We start from the raw sequence: 20,704 nt of genomic DNA, 5'->3' as shown, positions 1-20,704 counted from the left end.
TTAGAAAAAACGACGATTACGACTTTTATCCCATAATAACTGAATAGCAAAAACTCCAAATAATTCAATCATATTTTTGAGATGGAAACAAAAGATCTTTTACCAACATATGGATTTTCACAGAGATTTTAATCCTCGCTGTGGGAAAATAATCACCAGGGGCACTGAGACAGGGGCAGGTCGCAATATAATCGGTTAAAAACAATGATGTCTTTAGTAATTTCTGATATCTGAGGTTCAGATTGTTCTTAATTTATTCTTAGGCTTTGGCCAACTTTTAGCTTCGTGTTCTTGTAAAAGTTTTCTCACAAAACAAGCGTGTATAATCTAAAATGTAATTTTTTTCTGGTCCAAAATTCTTCTATCAAAAGTACTGAAAACATTTCCCAGAAAATTGAAAATATTGAAACAAAAATCTCAAAAATATTTCATCACAAAATTTCGTCGAGTTGAGAATGTCTTTAAAATTGCTTCCCCCTTTACAAATGTACAAAAAGGTTAAAAAGCTTCAAAAGTTCCAAAGTGACCCTGAATTTTAAAACTAAATCATGGAATCAGAAAATAAAGAACAGGTTATTATGTTTTGAGTAAAATCAATCTATTCTCAATGACCAGCATTAAAAGATAGTCAAAATTTACAGTCGATGTAAATAAAGATAATTATTCATCCTTCGTCTATTTTTTGCCACTTCTTCGTCGGCTAAACAAACTAACAGCAGATTGAACTGCTTTCGCAGCAACTTTACAAAGTTACTCAAGGAAGTGCGCTTTAAATGGATAGCCGTAGGAACCGTAGGGGGCTACTTATTTCCAACATGACATTACTCATACACCCCCTTCTCATTTCCCGGTAGGTATTTTTAGTCAGTTGGGAGGGGGTGGGGGTAAAATAAAGGAATGAAACTCGATGGGGATTGATATTTTTATGTTTTTATGGCTGGGGTTATGATTGATTACAATAACAGAAAATTCATCGAGGATGGAAAAAAAATAGCACAATACCTTGCAGTGCGGATTTGCTTATTTGATTATTTTACACCCCTTATTACGGACCAACTGGGACCCCGGCTCCATTGGAAAATTTGTGAAACATTTCATCCCCGTTGGGAAAATACCCTGGATTTTCAACTCCGCTGGGAAATTGACTTTGATTTCATCCCTCTCCGAATTTCAATGTTTAAAGTTTGCACTCCAACACCATCCAGCTTGTATTTTTTAAACTTTGGAACAACAGAATTTATATCCCCATTGGGAGTTCAATAGGAATTTTTATCACTAAAAAAGTTCCGACGGGGCTGTGAGACAGGGATGTTATTTTCATCAAGGAAAGAAAATAGAGTATATTTTTTCACTTGGGACGATATTCTGGCCAATTTTTCTTTCAAAATGGGGTCCCATTGGGTATTTGAAGAGGAGGTGAACACATGTGATGGTTTCCTTCATGATATGCGGTGTGGTGACAGGGATCAGATATGATAGGCTCTGTGAAAAATTAAGGAGAATTACAATGTGTGTAATTTGAGATGTGATTCATGATTTAAGCTATTTGTTGCTATTTCTGTGTGACAGTGCCGTAGGAAGCATTTTTATATTGAGGGGGGCTGAAGTTTAGTGACACCGCGAGGGCCAACCATGGTTTGGCCCGAGCGGGAAAATTTTGAAAATTTGAGCTCTAGATTGCTTGAAAATGCACTCAATTGTGACAATTATGACGACTTAAAAAAGAAAAACTTTGCATTTAGCAAAATAACCACTTTTGAAAAAAATATTGCTACGGCACTGCTGTGTGATGACAAAGCCATGCAATGTTCGTTATCATGATGAGCCAAAAATTTAGAGGTGTTGTGAAAGAAGGATCTTTAAATTGTTTTAAAAGTCACTTTACGAATGTGAAAAATAAGATAAGATTAGAATGGGTACCTTAGAGCCTCCTTTGTACCCTGAGTATCAGAGATTAAGTTTTCAAAAAAAATAGTAACCTCTGAAGACAAATAATAGAAATTTTATCGCGCATGTGTCAATCTAATCACTGTAGAAAAAATCAAAGATAAAGAGCAAATATTACCATATCAATGTCTAGCAGACTGTATCAGATGCAGTTTACTATTTACGAATTCCCCAGAAAAGTGTAGTTGAAATGAGTTTGTTTCGAAAGAAATCTTCTACATGATACCCAAATGTATAACAGTAATTACTAAACTTTTAATTATGGAAATGTCACTTTAATTGAATCGAAATAATAGACAGACTTTATGTTATGATTCTCTATCACTGGCTGCGTTTAGACCAGCCTGGCATTTGTAATTGCTTGCAGTATTCTTTTGAATTCTATTGTTCCGCGCAATTGTTCGGTTTGTCAAATGCCTAATGATGCCAGCGTGTTGGCATTTCGTTGGCATTTGAAATGCCATTTTGAGCAAAGGAATCCCCTTTTCTGGCATTTCAAATCAAACAAAGGAACCAAAACAAAGAGAAAAAATGACATTTTTGATTTTTTAAAGTATTTGCACGTTTTTTATTCAGTTTTTTCTATAGATTGTAAAATTTGCAAGATTTGCCATAGCCTAGCCCTACGGCAAAAAGTTTCAGTCTTAATGACTGCAGTTTTTGAGAAATTCCATGCTTTTCATTGTTTGATCTGTCAAAGTTGAACTTGAGGGAATCACCTTTTCAGTAATGACTCTAAAAAGACGATTCCTTAAATGCCATGACAGAAAATACAATGGAAAAGCTATTAAAATCGAATCCCTCATGAGCAAATGCCAAATTACAAATGCCAGTTGGTCTAAACGCAGCCACTGACACTTTTTACAAAGCAAAGATATCGACTATGACGCTCATCCAAGATCTTGGATGGTCGTCATGGTTATTTTTGTCTTCGCTGATTGCGCGATGAATAGAACCTCGATTCGTCGGCACAGCGTAAATATATGATTTTTAGCTGTGCTTTTCACGGTACCTCCTTTGAGTTTGGCAAGATTGACAAGAGAGTGCCAGTGGTAAAGCTTCAAATCAATTTGTAAAAAGAATCTCGTAAAAATATATATAAAAATTAATATGTTGGTATTTTATATGGTTAAAAAACGATAAAAATCACGAAAAAGTTATCATTAGGCGAAACAAAAAAAATTTCTTGTTTCCGGAAACCGGCCGGGTGAAAAATTTTTTTTTTCTGACCCGGCCGCAAACTTTCGTTTGTTAGTAGTCCGTACTTGTTGTAATTTAGGGCATAATTTATGCTGTGTTTATACATAAAAGTTATTCTTAAACTCTATTTCAATGAGCCATAAATTATCAAAAATAGCAAAAAAAATTATTTTCCGGCCGGCCGCATGATAACTTTTTTCCTTCACCCGCATTCCGGAAACAAAAAATTTTTTATCATTCGCCTTTATTAAACTTTTTTTTTTCAATCCCACTGAATTTTCTGTCTCTAAAAGGGTAAAATTCAAATCCCTGACCACTATTTGTCCCCATTGAGTTTTGACCCGTTAATTTTCTTTCCGTTGACTCGAAAAATATTCCACTGGGTCTATGAGAAGGGGGTGTAGCACTGTCAACTTCAAATACATGATTTCAAAATCGAAACGAGGGTGCCATATACATCTGATAATGGCAAGATGTAAGAAAAAGGCTAACAAGGATATCTCTATCAAGATCCCTCAAATATAAAATACCAACCCCCAAAAAAGTCCTTAATTTAATTAAGTCTTTGAAAGCCCAACAAAATATCTTTTTTAAACAATTTTTTTGAAGTGCCCTCCTTGAAGCTTTATTACCAACCCAACTTGTTTACTAATAAGCTTCCTTCCTTGTCTTTACTAGCAAACTAAGATGAGGGTGTACAATTTTGATCGCCTATTTACGCCCAAAACTTTAGCCGATGAACCTTTCAAAGAAAAATTGAGAGCTTCCTTCAGTTTATGGGGGCAACTATACTATTTTAAGAGACTGAAGTTCTTTGTAATCTTCCTTGTAGATAGAGTATAAAAACATAAAAACACAACAAAATTTAGTCAACATCATTCTCAAGTTGAAAAACAACAAGAATAACTCAAACGAAAATTGAATATTTTGATTTCAAACATCCTACAAAAATCAAAGATGGAGATGTTGAAAGCTTTATTGTTGATCTCGTTCGCCGTTTATGCTGTGCATTGTAAGTAAATTATTTATTAGCAGTGTGTCTAACATGGACTTTTAGAAGAGAGACAATATTCTTGGTAGAGTTCGGACAGAAGTAAAGTTTTCAAAAATAAAAGTCTTGATTCCAATTTATTCACAGTTCATTTGTAAGAGCTAATATAATTCTTTCACTAAAATTATGCTTACTTTTATCAAACTTTCAGGTCGATCAACAGTGGATAATGAAGAAATGGAACTTGAAGATTTTCTGGAACAAAATGCTGAATTATTGGAAAAATTTTCTTTTCTTTTAATGCTGGTCATTGAGAATAGATTGATTCTAAAAGAAAAATCTGACAGCATTTTTGTTATCTTCGCCCGAAAGGTGGGGCTAAAGAAAAACAGGTATGATATTAATTTTCATTTCTAAATCAATAATGTGTGAATCATTACATTTCTTTAAATGGTACTTCTGCTTAGCCCTAATGGGAGTTAAAACAAGTTAAAAGAAGCTCTATTCTAAATTCATATTCACTTTTAATAAGAATATTCTTTATAAGAATGATTATAGTAAAATTGGCCAAGAAATTAAGAATACGCTAAGAATATCACCATCGTGAAATTTGGCTACTGAAGCTAATAAAAATGACATTTTTGGAGCATATTCAATAATAAATTACCAATAACCCCCAAGTAAGGCTCTCTCCTTTCATAAATGTCATTTTATGCTTGAGACGTATCAGAAGCAGCCGGCAGAGAGATTTTTTAGAAATATGTGTTCTTATTTTCTAGGAGACCAAATGTTATTACCTTCAATTTTCTCATACAAATGATGTGTTCTGATTTCTAGGCAACCTTTATCAATCTATTTGTCTCCCTAAACTTACTACTACTTTAACTTTATGGTTGGGTATAACATATTTAGGATGATTTTCCCCAAAAAGTAAAAAAAATCCATCATGAAATGAAAAACACCATTCTTATAAAAAAAGCCTGCATCAATATCGTCACAGTTTCAAAAACTTGAAGCCACTTCCTTAGTTCGCTTTTCTATGATTCTAATAGTGCTCACTTAAGGTTGTACCAACGCCCATCAGGTAGAGTAAACGTTTCAAAGTTTTCTGATACATCAATAAATAAAATGTATCAAATTCTAATTTACTTCTAAATTTTAAATTGAATTTCATTTTATCCAACTTGCTAAGAAATCGTTTCCTCAAAGCACAGAGCTGTTTGATTATTACACGTTTTTTAAAGAAAATCCAAATCTTTATTTTCTCATAATTTTTACATAATTATTTCTTGCTGCTTTGGGGAATCATTTAATGTTTGATGACGTAATGCAAGTAATGGCGTCATTTTCGGTTACACCCTCCACTATCTTCTCTTGTTGAACGAACTCACAACAATCCTTCTCACATGAATCTGAACAGGAGTGGTAAAAATAAATGTGGTCAGACAAAAATTTGCAGAACAATAGACCTTTTCATAAATAATTTCAGGAACATCACTTGCCTCGTATTCAAACAATTATTGTGGTGACTATGTCCATTGAGACATTAAATAATTTTTTTTATGAATAGAAAGTAGTTTCAATAAAATCTGCCAGAAGTTAATCCCCATGGAAATTGTTTGAATACGAGGCAAGTGATGTTCGTGACGTAATTTATGAAAAGGTCTATTAGTGCCATTTGAAACTTTTATAGCTTCTCTTTGTCTTTATACGACATTACGGCTTATCCCCGAAGACATTCTATCAATTTTGTGACTATAAATTCCTCAACCGAATTTCTTTGTTTAATAAATTACAAAACCTTTATTTCAAATATTATTTATAAGGGAATAACGTTGTTTCTTGTCAAGTCAAGTACCTAAAGAATTTTATGGAAAATGAATGGAATGTCTCAAAAATCTAAAACTAATGAAAAACTAACTAACTTTGGTGAAATGCATTATGTATCTAACATGAGAAAAGTAGTCTAAAGAGGAATAAAATTTCAATGGCGCTAATTGCTCTGCAAGTGTGTGCATTTGTGCAGATTTTGTACTACTTTTATTATTTACTATTTATATTCACTGCACACGCGCTTTTTTATCAGAATCAGTAAATTTTGGCTCAGACTGGAATGTTCTTAATTTTTTTTTGAAACTTTCAGGCTTGTGTGTTCTTATAATGTTCTTAAAATACACTTATTTTCTTTACTTAAAATCTGTTAAAATCAATACTGTCAATTTGTTCTTAGGTTTTGGTCAATTTTTTCCTCTAGGGCTTATGAAATTTTTCTTATAAAAAAAAGCATGTATAATCTAAAATTCAAATTATTTCTTATCCACAATTCTCCTATCAGAAAATCGAATATAGCAAAACAAGATAATTCCAAAATATTTCATCACAAAACTTTGTCGAAGCGTCGAAATGAGTGTTTTTAAAATTTCTCCTCCTCGGCAAATGTACAAAACGGTTATCAGCTTTCAAAAGTTCCAAAGTGACCTTGCATTTTAAATCTAAATCAAGGAGATAGAAAATAAAAGGAAGTTTATCATATTTTGTGTAGAATCAATCTATTTTCAATGACCAGCATTAGAAAAATAATCAAGATTTACAGTCGATGTGAAAAAAGAATTATTCTTCATTCTTCTATTTTTTGCCACTTCTTCGTCTGCTTAACAATCTAACAGCAGATGGAATTGCTTTCGCAGCAACTTTTGCAGCAAGACCCCAAATTGGATCATGAAGTTCTAAATCTTCATCTTCAGATAATTGTTGGAATTGATGAAATTCTTTTTCCAATGATTCAGCATTTTTTTCGAGAAAATTTTCAAGTTCCATTTCTTCATTATCCACTGTTGATCGACCTGAAAGTTTGATAAAAAGAGAATAGCTTTAAGTGAAGGATATTGTAGGTCTGAGAAAATATACTGTTAAAAAATTTGGATCGAGAAATTTACTTTTGAAGCTTACTCCTGTCAAAACAATTGTTTTTCTTCTCTAATTTCATGCTAAGGTCACTTGAAACAAAGACCTTTAGAGTGGCATCATTTAATCATCCTGCTAATAAACCAACAGGATTTAATAATGATTTACTTACAATGCACAGCATAAACGACGAGATAGATCAACAATAAAGCTTTAAACATCTTCATCTTTGTTTTTTGTAGAAAGTTTGAAATCAAAAAGATTCAGTTTTCGTTTGAGTTATTCTTGTTGTTTTTCAACTTGAGAATGATTGTTGACTGAATTTTGTTGTCTTTTGTACTCTCTCTATAAGGAAGATTACACAGAACTCAAATCTCTTAAAATAGTATACTTGTCCACTTATTAAGATCAAGGAAGTTCTCAAAAGGTTCATCAATTAGGGTTTCTGGCGTAAATAGGTGATTAATAATGTACACCCTCATCTTATTTTTCTACTAAAGGCAGGAAAGAAGCTCTTCAATCGAACAAGAAGGAAGGCTAATTAGTTTGTAAATAAGTTGGCTCCGCTGGGAAATTGACTTTGATTTTATCCCTATCCGAATTTCAATGATTAAAGTTTGTACTCCAACACCATCCAACTTGGTTTTTTGTAACTTTGGAACAACAGAATTTATATCCCCTTTGGGAGTTCAAAGTCACGTGACTAAAATATGCAAATTCACCGGTTTGAGAGATGTGAAATAGCGTTTGCCGCCTATTTTTTTTATCTCGTGCTCCGAAAACAATTAAATGTTAGATCCTATCCATCGGCACGAAATTTAAAAAGCCCAATTTTTGCTTCACTTTTTTTTGCTGGAGAAAGCTTAAAGTTGCCTATCTAGCCCTTCGGGCTTTACAGATATCTGTGGACAGTGATCAGATATGATAGGCTCTGTGAAAAATTAAGGAGAATTACAATTTGTGTAATTTGAGATGTGATGCATGATTTAAGCTATTTGCTGCTATTTCTGTGTGATGACAAAGCTACGCAATGTTCGTTATCACGATGAGCCAGAAATTTAGAGGTGTTGCGAGAGAAGGATCTTTATATTGTTCTAAAAGTCACTTTACGAATGTGAAAAATAAGATAATGTTAAGCTGGGTACCTTAGAGCCTCTTTTGAGCTTGGCAAGATAAGAGTGCTAGTGGTAAAGCTTTAAATCAATTTGTAGAACAAAAGATCTCGTAAAAAATAAAAAAAATTATGTTGGTATTTTATATGGTTATAAAAACGATAAAAATCACGAAAAACTTATCATTATGAAACTTTTTTTTTTCAATACCACTGAATTTTCTGTCCCTAAAAGGGTTAAATTCAAATCCCAGGCCACTATCTGTCCCCATTGAGTTTTGACCTGTTACTTTTACTTCCGTTGACTCGTAAAATATTCCACTGGATCTGTGAGAAGGGGGTGTAGCTCTCTCAAATTCAAATAAATGATTTCAAAATCGAAACGAAGGTGCCATATACATCTGATATGGCAAGATGTAAGAAAAAGGCTATCAAGGATATCTCTATCAAGATCTCTCAAATATAAAATCGGCAGGTACAAAATGCATAAAACATAATGCATATTGCATAATGCATAATAGTATTGTGTAATTTACAGAACGATTTTATATTTTCTAAAACTCTCCTTTGCAGAGGCTAAAACCGCGAGTTTCTTGTAAACATTCCAATCAGAGGGATTTCCCCAGACATAATATTTACTTTTCGAATCCGAACGAAAGAGAAAACATTCAAATCATAAAAACAAAGGATTTTCCGTCAGCATAAATAATTAAGAAGATGCAACAGATCAGATAGGTTTTCCCCTTCTTCTTTCTCAAAAAAAACATAAACATTCGAATGTAAAAAGATTCGAAGTCTTTTTTCTTTGGTCTAGCTTTCGGATGAAGCTCTTTAATTTATATTGGCTGGATATTGGCTTATCTAACAAAAAGCATTCACATGGTTAATGCTTTGTAAGAGGGTAAACCCGTTGAAATTTATTAGCAATTGTTCGAAAGAATCTCTGAGAAAACCCAGAAAGATCTTGCTTTAAAAATTACCTTTTCGAGTTAGAAAAGTAATAAACGGAGGAGATATTTTCGTGTTTTTTCTACACTATACTACGTTCTGTAAAATACAACTATGAAAATCAAAATGGCGACAATCATTTTCAGTGGATCATAGATTTTCTTCATCATCCAAAATTTAAATTTACAGCTTTCTACCCTTTATTTTCTTGTACAAAATGGTATATTTGTTTTGTTGAAAGTATTATCTTTCAAATTCTCCTTATCATAGCCACTAAAATTGACATTTTTGAAATATTATGCATTATGCATTATGCAATATGCATTATGTTTTATGCATTTTGGACCTGCCGAATATAAAATACCAACCCCTAGAAAAGTCCTTAATTTAATTAAGTCTTTGAAAGCCCAACAAAGTATCTTTTTAAAAAATTTTTTTTGAAGTGCCCTCCTTGAATCTTTATTACCAACCCAACTTGTTTATCAATTAGCTTCCTTCCGTGTCTTTAATAGCAAACTAAGATGAGGGTGTACCGTTTTGATCGCCTAATTACGCCCAAAACCTTTAGCCGATGAACCTTTCAAAGAAAAATCGAGAGCTTCCTTCAGTTTATGGGGGCAACCATACTATTTCAAGAAACTGAAGTTCTGTGTAATCTTCCTTGTAGAGAGTATAAAACACAGTAAAATTTAGTCAACAATCATTCTCAAGTTGAAAAACAACAAGAGTAACTCAAACGAAAATTGGATCTTTTTTATTTCAAACTTTTTACAAAAAACAAAGATGAAGACGTTTAAAGCTTTATTGTTGATCTCTTTTGTCATTTATGCTGTGCATTGTAAGTAAATTTTTCATAAGCAGTGTGTCTAACATGGATTTTTATAAAAGAAACGATATTCTTGGTAGAGTTCGGACAGAAGTAAAGTTTTCAAAAGTAAAAGTCTTGATTCCAATTTATTCACAGTTCATTTGTCAGAGCTAGAAAACCTTTCACTAAAATTATGCTTCCTTTTCTCAAACTTTCAGGTCGATCAACAGTGGATAATGAAGAAATGGAACTTGAAAATTTTCTCGAAAAAAATGCTGAATTATTGGAAAAAGAATTTGATCAACTCCAACAATTATCTGAAGATGAAGATTTAGAACTTCATGATCCAATTTGGGGTCTTGCTGCAAAAGTTGCTGCGAAAGCAATTCCATCTGCTGTTAGATTGTTAAGCAGACGAAGAAGTGGCAAAAAATAGACGAAGGAAGAATATTTTTTTAATTTAGAACGATTGTAAATTTTGACTTTTTTGTCTAATGCTGGTCATTGAGAATAGATTGATTCTAAAAGAAAAATCTGACAGCATTTTTGTTATCTTCGCCCGAAAGGTGGGGCTAAGGAAAAACAGGTATGATATTGATTTTCATTTCCAAATCAATGATGTGTGAATCATTACGTTTCTTTAAATATACTTCTGCTTAGGCCTATTGAGGGTTAAAACAAGTTAAAAGAAACTCTATTCTAAATTATATAAATACAAAGCATACACGCTTTTTTTAATAAGAATATTCTTTATAAGAATGATTATAGTAAAATTGGCCAAGAAATTAAGAATACGCTAAGAATATCACCATCGTGGAATTTGGCTACTGAAGCTAATAAAAATGCCATTTTTGGAGCAAATTCAATAATAAATTACCAATAACCCCCAAGTAAGGCTCGCTCCTTTCATAAATGTCATTTTATGCTTGAGACGTATCAGAAGCAGCCGGCAGAGAGATTTTTTAGAAATATGTGTTCTTATTTTCTAGGAGACCAAATGTTATTACCTTCAATTTTCTCATACAAATGATGTGTTCTGATTTCTAGGCAACCTTTATCAATCTATTTGTCTCCCTAAACTTACTACTACTTTAAAGGAGTGGCGCCCTCCCCTACCTTCGGGTAGACAGTCATACGAAAAGGGAGCCTTCGGGTCGCCCTCGACTGCGGTCGCAAACTTACTTACTTTATAGTTGGGTGTGTTCTATAATCTAGGCAAAACATTTTGCCAAGATATACTTGTAAGATATTTTCTTCCACGAAAGATGTGTTCTGAAACTTTCTAGGGTTACCTAGACAAAAATAACACGTTTGATGACCTTGATTATACCCCTGTCTCGTCAGAACACATCATTATTTCTATCTGATTAATTTTCGAAGATCTTATCAGAACAGATCAAAATTTCTAGCTGAAACATACTCTTAGAACACATCGGAAAAAAGGTCACCTTGCCGGCTGCTTTCGACGTATGTACTAAATTGTTAAGTTTAGTCTGAATTAGGATCCTAGCCTAAGAATGCTGTAAAAATATTTAGGATGATTTTCCCCAAAAAGTAAAAAATATTCATCATGAAATGAGAACACCATTCTTATAAAAAAAGCCTGCATCAATATCGTCACAGTTTCAAAAACTTGAAGCCACTTCCTTAGTTCGCTTTTCTATGATTCTAATAGTGCTCTCTTAAGGTTGTACCAACACCCATCAGGTAGAGTAAACGTTTCAAAGTTTTCTGATACATCAATAAATAGAATGTATCAAATTCTAATTTACTTCTAAATTTTAAATTGAATTTCATTTTATCCAATTTGCTAAGAAATCGTTTCCTCAAAGCACAGAGCTGTTTGATTATTACGCGTTTTTTAAAGAAAATCCAAATCCTTATTTTCTCATAATTGTTTACATAATTATTTCTTGCTGCTTTGGGGAATCATTTAATGTTTGATGACGTAATGCAAGTAATAACGTTATTTTCGGTTACACCCTCCACTATCTTCTCTTGTTGAACGAAACTCGCTATGATCCATGAGAGTAGCACTTTGGACACCTCGCCGTTAGCATTGTATTACAGGCTGAGTGAACACACATAATAATTGTGTCTTGTCCTCAATCTGTGTAAAGGGTGGGCAAAATAAATGTGTTCAGACAAAAACTTGCAGCACAATAGACCTTTTCATAAATAACGTCAGGAACATCACTTTCCTCGTATTCAAACAATTATTGTGGTGACTATTTCCATTGAGACATTAAATAATGTTTTTATGAATAGAAAGTAGTTTCAATAAAATCCGCTGGAAGTTAATCCCCGTGGAAATTGTTTGAAGTGATGTTCGTGACGTAATTTAGGAAAAGGTCTATTAGTGCCATCTGAAACTTTGATAGCTTCTCTTTGTCTTTATACGACATTACGGCATATCTCCGAAGACATTCTATCAATTTTTTGACAATACATTCCTCCACCGAATTTCTTTGTCTAATAAATTACAAATCCTTTGTTTTAAATATTATTTATAAGAGAATGACGTTCTCTCTTATCAAGTCAAGTACCTAAAGAATTTTATGGAAAATGAATGGAATGTCTCAAAAATTTAAAACTAATGAAAAATTAACTTTTGTGAAATGCATTATGTATCTAACATGAGAAAAGTAGTCTAAAGAGGGAGTTTCTAAACATCGACAAGAAATGGCGACTACGATCAGTGACCGCGACCGGCGACCAGATAAAGTTGGGTTATCGAGTTTTTCCTCTTTCTCCACCGTAGAGTCTTTCTCTTATGATCATTTATTTATCGAATTGAAGAGTAAAGCTCACCCCTGTCTCACCTACAGTGATTATAAAGCCACGTGCAAAACGTGCAGAGCAGCCATTTCAACGCTCTTGGAGCTTGAATAGAGTGTCAATTTCTATCTTTTTGTATTTTAGGCATCAAATTACTTGATGGCAAAATTTGTGCTGGAATTTATTTAGGAAGCTTTTATTTGATCATCAGATCATTATTTTGTCAAAATAAGTCATTTTGAGAATGTAAGGACAATAGAATAATTGATGAGATTCTTATCTCTAAAACTGGCCTTCCCAGCTTTTTCCTACTGACAAGTTCTATCTATTCATACAAAAGTCATCTCATTCGGTACAATTAAAATATTTGGTGTAATAAAGTTTAGAGGCATCACACTTAATTGCCCAGTCAATATTTTGTCAAATAGTGTCACTTTGTCTAGAAAATGACTGGTAACATCAAAAGTCACTTTTCTAGCTAGGGTAATTCTCAGCCACGTGCTCAGTGGTTCATTTGAAAGCCACCTCAGGACTCGATTTGGATGTTCTCCACGGTGGAGAAAGCAGGTAAACTCGATAAGCCAAATTTATCTGGTCGCCGGTCGTGGTCGCCATTTCTGGTTGATGTTTAGAAACTCCCGTCTAAAGAGGAATAAAATTTCTATGGCGCTAATTGCTCTGCAAGTGGAACATTTGTGCAGAACTAATTATAGAGAATAAGTGAGTATTAAAGAAATTACTTTTCTTTGAATAATGTTAAGTTGTAAACTACTTGTAGAAATTCTTCTATTTGGGGTCTTTTATTTTATTGTCATGTCAAGACACCTGTCGAGTGTTTTTTATAATCTGATATCTCTGATATAAACTAGACAGGTTCGAGCTGTGAGTCCAATTTTGGACTCACATTTTTAACAGTTGAACAAGCGCAGGACTCACTCATTGAATAAAAATGAGTAAACGACTGGACAATAAAAAATCGCGCTTTTTTCTGAGGCAGTTTGAAAAGAGAAACTAAAGTCTGTCCAGATATAATTGGCAGTGGAAACAAGAATGCCTGTAACTTTTGATAGTCAAATATAATCATGGAATTTTTATTTGCTTGTTTCAGAGAATCAAAAGCGCTATATTAGTTAGTTAATTATTTAGGTGAAAAGATTGATAGAGCTTGAACATTACTCCTAATGCACAAAAAAATTATTTTCGCATTTTTTTACAAGTTTGTGATATATTTTATCAACTTTTTCAACTCTGAAATGCAAAATTTCAACTGCGTGTATACTTTTGAATCCCTTTTGTCACTCCAATAATTTTTTTTATGACTTGAAAAAAATAGCTTGCCAAAGTTGAGAGCCTGTGTAATAAAAATATCGAAACTAGAATGTGACACTCTCTAAAATTATTAGACACTTTTAAGTCTAAATTTTGAAATATTTCTCGGGGTTTTGACAAGCTGACGATGATTTTGCCTCTGTTATCTTTGTTATGATGAAGATAAAACACTTGAGAGGAGTAGAACAACAGAGACTTTTGTCGAAGTTTTGACGTTGTTAGCAAGGTATTCCCAAGCGGTATATCATCAAAATCTATTGTTTCATTATATGCTTTTAACGAGGCGGCAACGAAGCTAGCTGTGTTTTCTTCAAAAAGACAAAGGAGATGGATGTCCAGTCGTTTATATGTTCATGGTATCATTGATTATTTCGAAACTAAGTGAAATCACAGTATAATTGTTTTTATTGAAAAGATAAGCATGAACTTATATTGCCTTTGCTATTTTTAAGGTATTAAAGAACTTTGCTAATTCCCAAAACACTAAACACAGTTTGGCTATGAGGTCATTAAAGAGATCGTAAAATGTGTTATGATCGAACAACTGTTTTATCATGTCACTACCCCCGTTTTAGTAATAAGTTGGAGATTTGATATTTCACAGAAACGTGCTACTGAGGGGTATTTCGGGTCCGATATCTTCCGAGGGACTTTTTTGTTCGCCTTGAAATTTAACAAACTTCTAAACCTAAGGTTGAACTACCACTGGTGTAAAAATGAACGTTATAGCATAGGTAGAAAAAAAGCTCAATTTTTGCACTCGCAAATTTAACCGCTAAAAATCGCGAATTTATCAACCAAAAATACATTCAAATATAGCGCTTTTGATTCTCTGAAACAAGCAAAAAAATTTTCCATAATTATATTTGACTATCAAAAGTTACAGGCATTCTTGTTTCCACTGCCAATTATATCTGGACAGATTTTAAAACAAGCTTTCATTGGCTAATTCATCAACTGTCATTTTGAGGAGTGAAATTCAAATTCAATACAGCAATGGTATTAATTTGTTTCACCGACTTCTGCTTTGGACGGATCCCACTATGCACCACTACTTTTTCGTCTGAACGTTTCAAGCAAATAGATACGCTCTTTCAAGCTTTTTAGATTTTAACAAAGCTAGATCTCTTATTTGTACTTCTAAGCCTTTTGTGCTGACTTTCCAGCGCAGCTGGTTTATTTATTATTTATATTCACTGCGCACACGCTTTTTTATCAGAACCAGTAAATTTTGGCTCAGACTCCGTTGTTCTAATTTTTTTGAAACTTTCAGGCTTGTATGTTCTTACGATGATTATAATACACTTAGTTTCTTTACTTAAAATCTGCTAAAATCAATACTGTCAATATCTGTCAAGCTCAGAACAGTTCTTAATTTGTTCTTAGGTTTTGGCCAATTTTTGCCTCGAGGGCTTATAAAATTTTTATTATAAAACAAAGCATGTATAATCTAAAATTCAATTCATTTCTTGTCCACAATTCTCCTATCAGAAAATCGAATATAGCAAAACAAGAAAAATCTAAAATATTTCATCACAAAATTTTGTCGAAGTGAGTGTCTTTAAAACTTTCTCCCCCTCGGCAAATGTACAAAAAGGTTATCAGGTTTCAAAAGTCCCAAAGTGATCCTGCATTTTAAATCTAAATCAAGGAATTAGAAAATAAAAAGGAAGATTATCATGTTTTGTGTAGAATCAATCTATTCTCAATGACCAGCATTAGAAAGAAAAGTCAAAATTTATTCTACGCTCGTCTATTTTTTGCCACTTCTTCGTCTGCTAAATAAACTAACAGCAGATGGAATTGCCTTCGCAGCAACTTTTGCAGCAAGACCCCAAATTGGATCATGAAGTTCTAAATCTTCATCTTCAGATAACTGTTGGAGTTGATCAAATTCTTTTTCCAATAATTCAGCATTTTTTTCGAGAAAGTCTTCAAGTTCCCTTTCTTCATTATCCACTGTTGATCGACCTGAAAGTTTGATAAAAAGAGAATAGCTTTAAGTGAAGGATATTCTAGGTCTGAGAAAATATACTGTGAAAAAATCTGGATCGAGAAATTTACTTTTGAAGCTTACTCCTGTAGAAACAATTGTTTTTCTTCTCTAATTTCATGCTAAGGTCACTTGAAACAAAGACCTTTAGAGTGACATCATTTAATCATCCTGCTAATGAACCAACGGGATTTAATAATGATTTACTTACAATGCACAGCATAAACGACGAAAGAGATCAACAATAAAGCTTTAAACATCTTCATCTTTGTTTTTTGTAAAAAGTTTGAAATCAAAAAAATTCAATTTTCGTTTGAGTTATTCTTGTTGTTTTTCAACTTGAGAATGATTGTTGACTAAATTTTGCTGTTTTTATACTCTATCTACAAGGAAGATTACACAGAACTTCAGTCTCTTAAAATAGTATAGTTGCCGACTTATTAAGATGAAGGAAGTTCTCAAAAGGTTCATCAGGCGTTTTATGGTTTTAGGCGTAAATAGGTGATCAAAACATATACACCCTCATCTTAGTTTGCTACTAAAGACAAGGAAGTTGGGTTGGTGTCTTTCAAGTTTTAATTAAATTAAGGACTTTTCATGGGGTTGGTATTTGATATTTGAGTGATCTTGATAGAGATATCCTTGATAGCGTTTTTTGTTGCCATATCAGATGTATATGGCACCCTCATTTCGATTTTGAAGTCACTTTTTTATTTGAAGTTGACAGCAAGACACCCCCTTCTCAAAGAAGTCAGCGGGAGTAAAAATAACAGACCAGAACTCGATGAGGACAGATAGTCCTGTGTTTTTCATGGCTTTGGATTTCAATTCCATTGTTTTGGAGCCAGAAAATTCAGTTGGTACAAAATAGAGTATATATTTTGCCACTAGGGAAAATATAATTTTTGCCAATTTTTCAAGTATAAAGTTGTCCCAGTGAGCCTGTAAGAAGGGTGTGTAGTATATTATACTTCGTGGGTTTAACAGGGGAAAAATTGAGACTCGATTGGTTTTTTGATCCAAAATTTAACTTCCTAATGATGTCTTTTTCGTGAGTTTTATTTTTTCATCAGTGGGGATAAAAATTACTATTAAAATCCTGATGGGGATAGAAATTCTATTGTTCTAAATTTGAAAAATCCAGTACGAATGGCTTTGCAGTGCAATTTTTAAACATTAAATTTTGAATGTGGATGATGTCAAAGTCAATTTCCCAGTGGGGTTGAAATTCCAGGGTATTTTCCCACCAGGGACGTAATATTTACCAAATTTATTCCAGTGGGGCCGGGGTCCCAGCGGGTCTGTGACATAATCAGGTAAACAATTCCTCTCTTCTAAATATTGTGCTATTTTTTCATCCCCGATGAATTTTTTGTTTTGAAAACTGTAATTCATATCACCAGCCATGAAAACATAGAAAAGGGGGTGTATGAGCCAGGTCATGTTGGAAATAAGTAGCCTACTACGGCTATTCATTTAAAGTGCACTTCCTTGAGCCAATTTCTTTTAAAGAAGAGCATGAAAGGTTTGCTGAACTTTTGATTATAATACTTACATCGGTTTCCTTTTTAACTTCCTTGATAACTGGGTATAAAAGGGTTTGCTTGAAAGTTCTAAATCATTCTCAAGTTGAAAAAACAACAAGAATAACATAAAGAAAATTGAATCTTTTGATTTCAAATATTTTAAAAGAATCCAAGATGAAGATGTTGAAAGCTTTATTGTTGATCTCTTTCCTCGTTTATGCTGTGCACTGTAAGTAAATTATTGTACGTTATTTTGAGATTCGTTGCGAGACCTTAGAGTTTTTTTATCCGAACAAAGGCGTGTTGAAATAGGAGTAATGATCGAACTATTGTTGTTGGGGTAACTTTTACATATTAGGAAATAAAAAATTGTTGGCTGGGATTGCCAAGTTACCAAGAAAAAGATCAGTATTATTATAGATAACTGCAAAAGAAGACCATGGGCACCACAACTTAGCTTTTTCAGAAATTTAATAATTTAATGTAATATTTAAAGGCTTTGATACTCACGGTACCTTGTCATGTAAGGATCAATCTAAGAATGCATTTCGCGTAATTTAGAGAAGCTCTCTTGAAGTTTCATGCGTTGAAGTTTCGGCATTTTCTTTATTTTAGAAGTTTTCTTTCATCTTAGAACGCACAATACTATGAATTTTTAAACTAGAAAATCTTTTTTGTTTTAGGCACTCCAAACCATGAAGAGGAAAAGGAACTGAGTGAGATTGAAGAAATTCTTCAAAAGGAATTGACACAAAATGATGATGAAGATTTGAGGGATCCAAAACCAATATTTTCTTTCGTGAAAAGCCTTTTTAGTCGAAGAAGAAGTAGTTCACATGATGAAAGATATGCAGCAAATGTCAACGACCCTAAACCTTTCAAACCAATCCGATGGATCAAAAGCAAACTGTCCAGAAGACGTGGTACTGTTATTGTTCACCGACGAACTGGATCAAGAACCCGCTAATAGCTTCACTTATGTCTGTCATATTTGAAATACAGCCATTGAATGAAAAATGCCTTCATCTTTCTTCTAAGTTCTTATAGCCAATAGGGCGTTATTCCCAAGAGGTATATCATCAAAATACATTCTTTAATTTTATGTTTTTAACGAAGCTTGTAGTCTGAATCGCAAAATTTAGTGAAACACACACAAGAACTTTCTTTCTATAGAATTCGTACGAACCGATACTTTTTTCGGGATACCCTGTACAGTATGTGGCCCCCAAAACGTCGATCAAATTTAAAATTTCTCTCAAATCTAGAGGAAAAGAGGTTTTACAAAAATTTTTGCTGCATTAAAAACTTTAACATCTCTATTTTATTTCCCGGAAGTTCTTTTCCATAATTTTCAATTTCAACAATATTTTTCAATCGCTTATAAAGATAGGTTTCATTCATATCTTAAAAATATCTGGAGAAATCGCTAAAATTGCAAACCTCCGTTTTGGGGGCCATTAGACAACCAGGGGTATACTGTAAAAATTTCATCAAACTAATTTATGCCTAAAACCCTCTAAATCACATTTCCATACTACGGTGAAAATTTTGTATTCATTCATATCTTAAAAACCATTTTTGGTGGAAATGATACTTAGGAATAGTGGCTAACATCTTTTGAAGATTAGAAGTTCAACATATGACTGCTCTCCTTTGCAGGGGTCAAAACACTAATTAGACGATTTTCAAACTGAGTGGTTGCATAATTTTAGAGCTCCCCCACTGAGGTGGAGAGCGACCATTTTTGGTGGAAATGATACTTAGGAATAGTGGCTAACATCTTTTGAAGTTTAGAAGTTCAACATATGTCTGCTCTCCTTTGCAGGGCTCAAAACGCTAATTAGACGATTTTCAAACTGAGTGGTTGCATAATTTTAGAGCTCCCCCACTGAGGTGGAGAGCGACCATTTTTGGTGGAAATGATACTTAGGAATAGTGGCTAACATCTTTTGAAGTTTAGAAGTTCAACATATGTTAGCTCTCCTTTGCAGGGCTCAAAACGCTAATTAGACGATTTTCAAACTGAGTGGTTGCATAATTTTAGAGCTCCCCCACTGAGGTGGAGAGCGACCATTTTTGGTGGAAATGATACTTAGGAATAGTGGCTAACATCTTTTGAAGATTAGAAGTTCAACATATGTCTGCTCTCCTTTGCAGGGGTCAAAACGCTAATTAGACGATTTTCAAACTGAGTGGTTGCATAATTTTAGAGCTCCCCCACTGAGTTGGAGAGCAACCATTTTTGGTGGAAATGATACTTAGGAATAGTGGCTAACATCTTTTGAAGTTTAGAAGTTCAACATATGTTAGCTCTCCTTTGCAGGGCTCAAAACGCTAATTAGACGATTTTCAAACTGAGTGGTTGCATATAATTTAGAGAGCTCCCCCACTGAGGTGGAGAGCGACCATTTTTGGTGGAAATGATACTTAGGAATAGTGGCTAACATCTTTTGAAGATTAGAAGTTCAACATATGTCTGCTCTCCTTTGCAGGGGTCAAAGCGCTAATTAGACGATTTTCAAACTGAGTGGTTGCATAATTTTAGAGCTCCCCCACTGAGGTGGAGAGCGACCATTTTTGGTGGAAATGATACTTAGGAATAGTGGCTAACATCTTTTGAAGTTTAGAAGTCCAACAAATGTCTGCTTTCCTTCGTAGAGGAAAAAGTCGAATATCAAACTGAATTTCGAATATCAAACTGAATATCAAACTGAATATCAAACTAACTTATTTTTAATTGCAATTTTAGCGATTTCTCCAGATATTTTTAAGATATGAATGAATACAAAATTTTGACCATAGTTTGGAAATGTGATTTAGAGGGTTTTAGGCATAAATTTGTTTGATAAAATTTTTACAGTATACCCCTGGTTGTCAAAATGCACGTTTAGGGCTCCCAAAACGGAGGTGTAGTTAAAATCAAATTATTAAGCCCAGTGGTAAAAGGGGGGGGAAGTATGAGTATATTTGTGTTTTCCCTTAAATTTACGACCCGATGGATGTAAAATTTATGATTTTTATTGTAAATATTTCAAGATTTTCGATATTGCAAAGTCCAAACTGAAAATTTAGAAATTTCCGAAATGACAATTTTGATTTAACAACGTCTTAAGGTATGTGTTCACCTTTCTTGGCACATTCTCTTTAATTGATCATATTTTTAGAACAA

Source organism: Clytia hemisphaerica, unplaced genomic scaffold (genome assembly GCF_902728285.1).
Source record: "Clytia hemisphaerica strain Z4C2 unplaced genomic scaffold, Clytia hemisphaerica genome assembly, whole genome shotgun sequence".
In the NCBI taxonomy this organism is placed as follows: domain Eukaryota; kingdom Metazoa; phylum Cnidaria; class Hydrozoa; order Leptothecata; family Clytiidae; genus Clytia; species Clytia hemisphaerica.
The sequence above is the reverse complement of the archived record's forward strand: the minus strand, read 5'-3'. Positions refer to the sequence as shown.